Source organism: Phocoena sinus, chromosome 15 (genome assembly GCF_008692025.1).
Source record: "Phocoena sinus isolate mPhoSin1 chromosome 15, mPhoSin1.pri, whole genome shotgun sequence".
NCBI lineage: Eukaryota > Metazoa > Chordata > Mammalia > Artiodactyla > Phocoenidae > Phocoena > Phocoena sinus.
Genome location: NC_045777.1, coordinates 82,848,343 through 82,857,883, shown reverse-complemented (window position 1 = coordinate 82,857,883; position 9,541 = coordinate 82,848,343). Strand labels below are relative to the sequence as shown.

General features: G+C 51.6%; 1 long non-coding RNA gene across 1 annotated transcript; it reads left to right on the top strand.

Annotated features, from left to right (window-relative positions):
• The first annotated feature begins 5,560 nt into the window (after nucleotides 1-5,560).
• On the top strand, nucleotides 5,561-6,925 carry LOC116739471. Its single transcript, XR_004345598.1, has 2 exons — nucleotides 5,561-6,281; nucleotides 6,348-6,925. It is a non-coding gene; the product is annotated as an uncharacterized LOC116739471 (long non-coding RNA).
• The last annotated feature ends 2,616 nt before the right edge of the window (nucleotides 6,926-9,541 follow it).

Genomic DNA, 9,541 nt, shown 5'->3' with positions numbered 1-9,541 from the left:
TTAACAGGTCTCAAGACGCCAAACAGAGGCTTGAGGTTGGCAGCCAGAGGCAGTCCAGGCAGTCTACAAAGGGAACCTGTGCACGATCTTCTGATGATGGCCTGCCTGGGCCTTTCTGGGTTCCCTTTATAGATGTTCCAGACGATTCCATCCATTCCAAACCTCCTCATGGCTTTAAAACAATTGCTCACCTCGGGGGCATTTGGGGAGTATCAAGTCATCTTTTTTTTTTTTTTTTTTTTTTTATTTAGTCTGCAATTAAAGATCGCAGCGATTTACTTATTTATTTTGTGGTACGCGGGCCTCTCACTGTTGTGGCCTCTCCCGTTGCGGAGCACAGGCTCCGGACGCGCAGGCCCAGCGGCCATGGCTCACGGGCCCAGCCGCTCCGCGGCGTGTGGGATCTTCCGGGACCGGGGCACGAACCGGCGTCCCCTGCATCGGCAGGCGGACTCTCAACCACTGCGCCACCAGGGAAGTCCTCAAGTCATCTTTTAAATGGTGGAGATGAGCTAGCTGTTGGATGAAACCAACCTACGCGTCTCCTTCTCCCATGAAGATGGTCTCTCTGTCCATGAGTGGACACCCTTCTGCCAGCCTGGTCGGTCATTCAAAGGGCAACCAGTGTCTTGTGAAGCCAAGTGAGAGTTTTGAATGATCCCAAAAATCTCTGTGAACACGTTTTCCACCTGTGAGTCTTGTGAAAATCCCATGAGGCTGTGTTATCCCATTTTCCAAAGCGGACCAATGGCTACAGAGGGACTCTGCCCCAGTCTCTGGACTGAGCCCAGGTGCTGAAGCTGGGTTTCTAGACAGGTCTGGCTCCATCGTCCTGAGCAACTCCCAAGCCACTGCGCCCCCCACACCCCCGCCCCATTCCCTGCAACCTGTGCACCCGCACCAATTCATGGCTGTCCTGGTTACACACTCATTTTCTCCCCGTCAATCTTTGGGGACTAAATCTATTACCCCAAATGTTGCCAAGCCTGAGCAGCCATTGTGGTTCATAACGTGCAGAAAGCCTGAGGTAGCCCCACATTGTCTGTGGGAAAGAGGGGGGTACTATTTTCAGGGGGCTAGGTCCCTCTCCTATGTGAGCTGGATTCTTAGATAATGCACAAACAAAACTCTGCAGGATAAAGCGTCACTGGCTCTGGTTTACTTTTATCTTTTTCCAAAGAGCTTTAATTAAGACTTTACTAGAACTAAAAAAGGTCAAAGTGTAGTCAGGGCCCAAATCACAGATAACAAAACCAAGCTGGATCCAGGATGAAAATGCTGCCTGGAAAATCCGCAGCTGGGAGCAAACCGGATTCACCTGGGCTTGCGATGGGTGGGGCTCTGAATGAGGATGGGAGGTGCCTGGACAGGGGTGGGTGGAGCCTGGATAGGGATAGGTGGGGCCTGGTTGAGGATGGGTGGAGTTCTGCATCTTCCATCAGTGATTGGAATAGGAGTAACAGGAGGGCAGAGCAGGCATGTGAGAAGAGGTGTGATTGAAGGGGAGGCCATGACCTTTGGACTTGACACATAGCTCTGGCACTTTGCCAGCTGTATAAGATGAACAAGTTCTTTGCCTTGTCTCCTCATGAGTAATAGTCACCTTTTGTGCAGATCAAATGGTTGGTGCATGCAAATCACTTTGCACAGTGCCTGGCACCCAGATGGCTCTAGGACTGTGCTCTTTTCTTTCCTTTTTCTGGATTTCCCATGCTCTTTCCTTCCAAGGGCTGGGCAGTGCACAGGAATTTATGTGCGCATGCATGAGGCCTGAATGCACCTGGATGTGTCCTCCCCTTGGGGAAGGTTTAATGGACCAGAAGCCAGGAATCAGGAGACCCGGGTTCTGGCCCCAGCAGTGCCTCTGACCTGCTGCTGTATGACCTTCAGCTTTCCAGATGCAGTTGGAGGGTTTTAGACTAGAGTTTCCTGCTTCCTTGAGTCCAAGGAACCCTGGATCCACAAGAATGCCCCTACAAACCCCACAGAGTCCTCAGTTCTTGCCCCATGGGTGTTGATGGTGGGAGATCCCCTGCCCTTTAGCTCCCACTAGGTTGCCGTGTGTCACTCTCATGGCTCATGGGCCTCTGGCGGTGGGGGGGCCTGGTCACAGTCCCTGCCCACTGCGGGGATTTGACGCCCACAGGCCAAGGATACATCTAGACCTAACCGAGGGTAGCCAGGGTGTGCCCATGGGGAAAAGCTGGTCTCCTCCCAGCTCTGGGCTGTGCCCATTGGAGCTGGATGGAGCATGGCTGCCTCACCTCCTGTGGCCAGCAGGGGGCAGCATCACACACCAGGCGTGAGCAGGGCCCTAGGTGGGGGGTAAGAACAGGGGGCTCTGTAGAGCTGGGAGAGGTTAAGACTGACCCCTCCCTTCTGCCACTGGCAATTCTCTGGCCCCATAGTAACTAGAAATGAGCCCAAGGGATTCTTTCTCCAAATACCCTTGGGTCCTTCACTTGGGGCAGGCACACAGCACACAGTATCTGTCTTGGACCTGAACAGAAAGACTGGATAAGGATGTGCAGGGCCATCATCCAGCCACATCTGAGGACCATTCTGAGTCCTGGGGCACATACTTCCACCCAGCTAGCGCCTGGCTTCTCCTGGTTGAAGGTAGGTGCTTAATTGGTGCTCCCTGGTGTGGCCGTGGAAGTCCTTCCTTTTGCTCCCCTAGTGATAAGCACACCGGACGAAACAACCCTCTTGGGAGAGGCCATATCACAGTTATTGGTTTCATTAGAATGTTTTTCTTTCTTTCTCATCTTTTCCTTTTTCTGGATGGGATTATGGCCGCTGCTGCCAGCCGTTCCCAAATCTCATGTCAGGTGCTGCCGATCTGCAAGGTTAATTGGGTCAGAGCCTCGTTGGGTTGCGAGCTGCCTGAGCATTGTCTTGGACAAGGGCAGGCTGCTCACAGATTGTTCTTCCACAGTGATGGTGGCCTGTCTTTCCTGGTAAAATATGAGCTTCTGACAACGTTGGTGCCCTCCAATCTGATTCTGGAAGGTCAGGGCTCGCCTGCTCAGAAGCTGGGGCAGGGGAGGGGGCGAGGACAAGGAAGTGACACCAGGCAGGCCTGATGCCCTTGACCCAGATGCTGCTCTGAGGCCCACCCGCCTCTCAGGGGAAGACTGCACATGTGGGGGCAGAGAGCCCTGGGTTTGAATTCTTGCTTCTCGTCCTACCAGCCTGGTGACCTTGGGTGTGTCACTTGGCCTGCCCCAGCTTCAGTGGCCCCTTCTGGGAGATGGGTCCACAGCCATAGGGCCGTGGTGCAGGTGCACTGAGCGGAGACGAGGCAAAACATCAAAGACACACTTAGTGCTAAAATGCCTTAGTTCTCTCTGCTCCCAGTATGGCCCCCTGGGCCTGGAATTCCTCCACTTTAGTGTTGAAGCGAGCACAGCACACTCCTCTGGGGTGGTCACCGGAGCTTAATGGTTTAAACAGCATGTGACCAGCCAGCCTGTTTTAATGTGGCCGCTACACTCTTTCCCCCCTTGTCTTCACTCCATTGGGGAATGTCAGCCCAGTCTGGGATGAGTTGGCGTGGGGCCCAGGCTCCCTCTCTTTCGCCTGACAATCACCTGCCAGCCCTTCCTCTACCTGCCCGGCAGCCTCTGTCCTGAGTCTCTTGTGGTGCCAAGGCTTTGGCTTGGGCTCTGGTTACAGCGGCTACCAGGGCGAGCCCTGATAGGAAAGCGAATATGTGTTTTTATGTCAGGAAGAACATTGTGTGAAATAGGGAGGAAGCTGGGTGGGTGTCTGGCCTGGTTCTAGGTGCTCGGGAGACATCAGTGGACAAAATCAGATGGAAAAGTTGTGTGGGGTAAGGGCTGAGAGTGCAGCCAGGTAGGGCAGGGGACACTGCTGGGGAGGGGTTACAATATCAAATAAAGCGAGGCCTGTTAGGGGATGCCTCAGTGAGAAGGTGACATTTGAGCAAAGACTTGAAGGACACAAGAGAAGTAGCCAAGTGGAGACCTGGGGGAAGAGAGTCAGTGCAAAGGTCCTGAGGCTGGAGTGTGCCTGTGTGTTTCAAGCCCAGTGATGGGAGCTGAGTGAAACCACCAAAGGATTTTCGTTTTCACTTTGAATGAGATGGGAGGCACTGCAGGGTTTTGATAAAAGGAATGACATTACATGCTGTGGGGAGGTGAGGACAGAGAGGGTCAACCAGTTAGCAAGTGGTTACAGTAATCCATACGTGAGATGATGGTGGCCTGGACCAGGGTGGTTGCCGGGAGTGGTGAGAGGTGATTGGATGGGGGGTGTGAGGGAAAGAGAGGAGTCGAGGATGGCTCCAGGCTTTGGCCCAGACGATGGAACCTGCAGTGATAGGGCTGCCATCAACAAGGATGGGGAAGACAGTGTGAGGCGCAGGTTTTGGATGGAAGATCAGGGGTTCAGTTTTGAGTTTGGATGTCTATTAGACGATCCCATGGAGATACCCAGTAGGCATTTGGAGATAGGAGTCCAGAGTTTGAGAGGAAGATCCAGGCTAGGGATGTACAAATGGGAGTCATCAGTCTATGGATGGAATTTAGACCGTGAGACTGAATGAGGATGAGGGAGTGAGGGCATATGAAGAAAAGAGGAGGACGGAGGTCTGAGCCCTGGAGCCTTTCAAAGTCAGGAAGTCAAAGAGAAGAAAAGGAACCAGCCCAGAGGGCCGAGAAGCTGCCAGTGGGGGATGGGACTGTGAGTAATGGGGGTCATTGCTGACCTTGACAAGAGCACTGTGATGGGCTGAATTGTGTCCCCCCAATTCAAATGTTGAAGCCCTAAGCCCCCTAGTACCTCAGAATGTGACTGAATCACCTTTAAAGGGGTAATTTATGGTGAAATGAGGTCACTGGGGTGGCCCTACTCCAATAGGACTGGTGTCCTTATAAGAGGAGAAGATTAGGACACACACGCACACACATAGGGGGAAGACCATGTGGGGACACAGGCAGAAGATGACTGTCTACAAGCCAAGGAGAGAGGCCTCAGGAGAGACTGACGCTGCCAACAGTTTGATCTTGAGCTTCCAGACTCCAGAACTGTTGAGAAATTTCTGTTGTTTTAGCCACCGAATCTGCTGTACTTTGTTATGGTGACCAGAGCAGACTATTCAAGCACCTTCAGAGGAATGGCAGGCAAACCCCAAGTGGATGGGCTTAAGAGAGCATAGGAAGAGAGGGACAGAGCTGGGAGAATGTGGAGAACTTTTCAGAGTTTTACTACAAAGAAGAGCAACGACAGAAGTGCTAGCTTTCAGAAGAAGTGGGATCAAGGGATTTTTTTTTTCCCCTTTCCTTTAAAAACATTTTTTCTTCTTTTTTTTGACAGGAGATAGAACAGCTTGTTTTAATGCTGCTGGGAATGATCCCATAGCCGTCACAAAAGTGATGATGTCGCAGAAGACAGAGGGCCTGTTGCTGAAGTGAGGACCATGATTGGTGGGAGGGATGGTCTGGTGCCCAGAGGAAGACCTGGCTCAGAGGCCCAGATGGTCCACCCGTGGAAAAGGCAGAGTTTATGGGAGCAGCTTATCAGGCAAGAAAGAGGATCGCGTGGCCTGCCCAGCACACCCTTCCGTTATCTCTGCCTTTCACTGTCTTTGTGGTTTTTTACAACTTGTAAGTTGTAGAACATTGATAATGATGCAAATGATTCCTGTCCATCGAAATGCAAATGAAGTGCGGCTCTTGGAAAGCAATTTATTACCGCCCTGTGGACAGACTGGTTTTGCATCTATTTGCAAATTCATTTCAGAGTCCTTTATTGTGATTCTTTCAATTCTCCTTTAAACCATCAGTAACATCTTACTAGTTCCCTCATTAATTAATGAATTAAATAAGATCTTTGGCAGGTGTTCATTTTATAGTTGTATGAGTCATTATTTTACCTTAAAAAAGTATCCTTTTGCAAGATGCCAATAGATGTGATGAAATAAAATTCTTATTTTATGGCAAGACGAGAAAAATTTAAACAGAATTTTTATTTGCCTGTTTGGGCCTCCTCCCTCCCCTTTAGTGTGGACTGTGTAGGTGCACTAACCAGACCTCTTTAGGAGATAATCTTCCTTCTTAATCTTGGAAGGGGCCACGTGAACCATGACCCACTGCTTGCTTTGTACATGCAGATATGGATTGTGTAAACTGTCAATAATAAGTCAGTTGATATATAAACCTTTGTCCAAAAACTTATATAACTGTGCTTTGACCTCTAGCAGGCAGAACAGTCCTCAGAGCTTTCTGAAAGACTGTCTCCTGGTTTATAATCCTCAGGTAGGCTGGAGTAAAATTTTCCATTTCTTTCTTAGATGGACTACTGATTAATCTTTTTGTTGACAGATGCTGGGTGTCTTTGTATATTCTCTTTTGATGGGTGAAAATTTCCCACGATATTGGAGCTTGGAGCAAAAGCAGACCCCCGCCGCATCCCTCCGCCTCCTGAAACCCTTACCTGGAAAGCGCTGAGTGCAGGAGGGAGACGCGGGCCACGTGGAGCGACTCTGTATGTGCGTCCATGAGCTGAGTCCTGGCCGGGCGATGGCCCAACCTTCCCGAGAGTGCCAGCCCCCTGGACCTGTGTGGGTTGGAGGGAGCCTCCATTGTACTCTGGCTGCAGGTAGAAACATGATACAATCATATTTCACCCCCAAATCACCACTAGCCCAGAAATGCCTAATTTGGTTTATTTATTCATGTGACTACAACCCTGATGAAGGTGGGGCAATCCAGTGGGCTAGTGTGACCCCAAGGGGACAGTGCCTCCCACACAAGTTCTGGCCCTGAGCCAAGCTACTCCAGGATGAAAAAAAAAGGCACTGAGCTCAGCCCTCAGCTCACCTCCCCTCCAGGACACCCTCTGGGACCCATATCTGGTGTGACCCTTCTGACATATATAAAAATGCCTCAGTGTTCCTGAATCTGGTTATATTTGGTCTTGTGCAGACTTCTCAGAAATATCCACCTTACTTCTGGGTATACATATATATATTGATTTGTGGCCTATTCCAGTCCTTAAAACTCTACTCAATTTTTCAGGCTTGGACCAAGTGCCACCACCTCCAGGCAGCCTTACCAGATTGCTCACAGATTGAATTCACTGCTCTCTCCTCTGTAGCTCAAGCCCCCTTCCCACCCTGAGTACATTTAGATGTTTAAATTCTGTTTCCTCTATTAGACTCACTCATTCATTCATTTATAAATCCATTTGGCTGAACTTGACTGAGCCCCTGCCATGCACAGGCCTGGTGCCTTCAGGTGCCTGTATCCCCAGGCAGGTTTACGTTCCTAGCGCTGAGCACAGCACCTGCCTGTTGGGTAACATGTGTTTGGTAAATAAGTAGATGCTGTGAACTCATCTGCCCAACCCTCCTGCGCTCAGCACATCTTTGTTTAGACTTTTACCTGTGCCTTTGCTGATCACACTTTAATGAACATTTTTCCTCCCTTGATGGGAGAGCTGTGGTGGTGTGGTAAAAACTGTCGGTCAGACTGTTGGAGTTGCCTGCTGCTCTGGTCTGGGCCCCTGGCCGCCGGGTTCCCACGCTGGCTGCGCTTCAGACAAGCCTGCCCAGCCCCGTCGTCCTCCTCCACGGCCTCTGAGAGGTGAGGGCAGTGGGCTTGCTGGAGCCTGTCCAGGTGGTGTAGCTGTTGCCATTACCTGCATCAGTCTCTTGGGGCGGCCGTAACAAAGTACCACCAAACGGGTGGCTCAAAACAACAGAAACTTCTCTCACAGCTCTGAAGACCAGAAGTCCAAAATCAGGGCATCGGCAGGACCCCACTCCCTTCCCAGGCTCTAGAGGGGATCCTTCCTCACCTCTACAGGCCTCTGGGGGCTGCTGGTGTTCCTCGCTGTGCCTTGGCCTGTGCACACATCACTCCAATCTCTGTTTCTGTCTTTACTTGGCCTTATTCAGTGTGTCTCCCTCTGTGTCTCTTCTCTTCTTTTAAAGACACCAGCCACTGGTGTAGAGCCAACTCTCACCCAGTACAACCTCATCTTAATGACATTTGCAAAGATCCTGTTTCCAAATAAGGTCACATTCTGAGGTTCTGGGCGAACGTGAATTTAGGGGGACACTGTTCAACCACCACACAGCCCTCCTGGGCAGAAATCCGGCATCACCCACATTCCCAGAGCGCTGCTATGGGTGTGCAGGGAAGGGAAGAGGACCCGGATGGTTGGGCCCCTCTCATGGCAGCCACACGCCTGATCCAGTCATGACTCTCCTTCAGCCCTGCCTGGAGGCCCCGAGGCCCCCCCCCGGTCCGGCTGTGGTTGAGCCGAGAGTCCTGCCCAGGCTTCTGATTCTGAATCCGAGTCTCTTCCTAGAGAGACAGGTTTCTTCCGCAGTGTGCGCCCTGGTCGTCCTTGGGCTGCCCTGTGTCTGGGTGAGCAATGCCACCTGAGGGGGCCCAGTATGGCATTTTGTAAGCACAGTGTGACATTCCTAGGTAGCTCTGCAGCCTCTGGGGGCAGAAGCCCTGGTTTCTGACACGTAACTTACTGTGTTGTTGCCAATGTGAGTTGTAAACACAAGTAAGCCCACGTCACAAATCCACTTTTTTTTTTTTTTTTTTTGCTGTACGCGGGCCTCTCACTGCTGTGGCCTCTCCCGTTGTGGAGCACAGGCTCGGGACACGCAGGCTCAGCGGCCATGGCTCACGGGCCCAGCTGCTCCGCGGCATGTGGGATCTTCCCGGACCAGGGCACGAACCCGCGTCCCCTGCATCGGCAGGCGGACTCTCAACCACTGCGCCACCAGGGAAGCCCACAAATCCACTTTTATTAAAACATGTAACTTTTCAGTGTTATGGGTCCAATTTTCACTAAGTGAGGAAGATGACCAAGCCATCTGAGCAAGAAAATTAAGGACAACTCTTTACCAATCAGTGGGGACCCTAAACGCATGAGTGAAAATGAAGATAGCCATTCCAGTATTTTATGTTAATTAAACTCTGGATATGACTCAGCTTGTAGAGAAGTGAAACATTGGCTCTTCGTCAGGCTGTTCAGAGTGTTGTCCCTGGGAAAGAAGTTGGGCGAGTTGGGCCTTGTCTGTTTATGTTCATTGCTGTGAGCATCTCTGCCCTGAAGCACCAAGATGGGGCACAGCCCCGCTGCACAAAGGTCTTTTCTTATGAACACAGTCAGTTTGTGTGAGCTTCTTCTTTTTTTTTTTTTGTTTTGTTTTGTTTTGCGGTACGCGGGCCTCTCACTGTTGTGGCGTCTCCCTTTGCGGAGCGCAGGCTCAGCGGCCATGGCTCACGGGCCCAGCCGCTCTGCGGCATGTGGGATCCTCCCGGACCGGGGCACGAACCCGTGTGCCCTGCATCGGCAGGCAGACTCTCAACCACTGCGCCACCAGGGAAGCCCTGTGTGAGCTTCTTACAAGGGTTACGGTGTCTGGGCTTGGGTGGCCGGGGAACCTGGGTGCCTGGGGCTAAGAGCCTGGTGGGGCTCTGCCCCGCGCTTCCCAGCTCAGCCTCTTTGAGCTTCAGTCTCCTCCATGGTACCCTGGGAATGATGCCAG